Below are 1,552 nucleotides of genomic sequence, written 5' to 3' on the forward strand. Positions count from 1 at the left end.
TGGTTGTTTTATCGATTTTCATATCAATGTTTTGTCGATTTTGTTATAGAACTTGCTATCGATTTTGCCATCGATATTATTATCGATTTTGTTGTCGATATATTTATCGATTTTGTTGATATTTTTATCGAATTTGTCATCAATATTTTTATCGGTTTTATTACCTATATTTTTAGCGATTTTGCTATCGATATTGTTATCGCTTTTGTTATCGATATTTTTATCGGTTTTATTATCGATATTTTTATCTATTTTGCTATCGGTTTTGTTATTGATGTCTTTATCGATCTTGTTATCGATTTTGTTATTGACTTTGTAATCGATTTTGTTATCGAGTTTGTTATCGATTTTGTGATTGATTTATAGATTTTGTAATCGATTAAGTTATAGATTTTGTTTTCGATATTATTATCGATTTTGGTATCGATATTTTCATCGATGTTTTTATCGAATTTGCTATCGATATTATTATCGCTGTTGTAATCGATATTTTTTTTCTTAGTGTGTGCTTTCACTTTTGACTTGCGATATACTCTTAATCATACCACGTATTCTACGTTTAAGTTTAGCGGCTGTATCTCCGATACAGCCTGCAGACCAAGACGAAGGCGCTGGACTGTTCCTTTTTTACAACGCTTTTATCAACTTGCAATGTTGTGTGTCCAGAAACTTTCAATGTTGTGGATCCAGAAACTTTCAATGTTGTGTGTCCGACACCATAAAACCTTTGCTTTGAAAAGTTCCGCATAGTGCATAGGGCGACATCTGTAGTGAATAGGGCGAGGTAGATGACATCTAGATGTCGCCCTATGTACTACGTTTTCTACAGCGGAAATAGACTACACGCCATTTCTTTAAATAAAATTAATTGGTGCTCGTTTGTATGTACATACATATGTAAATGCATGTGTGTGCACCTTTCTATTAATATCGCTGAATTATTTTAATATCTATTGCAAAATTTTATTCAGACAGGACTAAAAAGTAGAAAATAAATAATATAAAAAAAAACTTTTTAATATACAACGCTTTTATAAATGGACTAAAAAGTAGAAAATAATATTTCTCAGTCCCATGGAATTTGTTTTGATAACTTTTGATTTTGAAATTTTAGCAAAAGTCATTATAAACAATCTATGAAATTGAAAATGAAAAGCGTGGGGCGCATGTAATACACTTGAATTGATATGAAAAGTAATATATGTATGTATGTATGTGGGTATATGAATAACGACCGCTTAAAATCGATTTCAAAGTTCTACTTTCGCTGTAGAAATTTTAGGTCTACGTTATGTAGTTTGACTATTGTCAATTAAATCGAATGCTTTGTATTGCATGCGCTCCACGTTTTTATACCCGAGCGCACTTGTGCACAAGGGTATTATAACTTTGTTCACATAACGGTTGTTTGTAACAGGCAAAACGAATCGAGATAGATATAGACAAATGTATACATAAATGATCAGAATGAAAAGAGAAATCGATTAAGCGGTGACTGTCTGTCCGTCCGTCCGTCCGTCCGTCCGTCCGTCCGTCCGTCCGTCCGTCCGTC

This window comes from Rhagoletis pomonella, unplaced genomic scaffold, assembly GCF_013731165.1.
Source record: "Rhagoletis pomonella isolate Grant_MI unplaced genomic scaffold, Rhpom_1.0 Rhpom_scaffold_00003, whole genome shotgun sequence".
Classification (NCBI taxonomy): Eukaryota; Metazoa; Arthropoda; class Insecta; order Diptera; family Tephritidae; genus Rhagoletis; species Rhagoletis pomonella.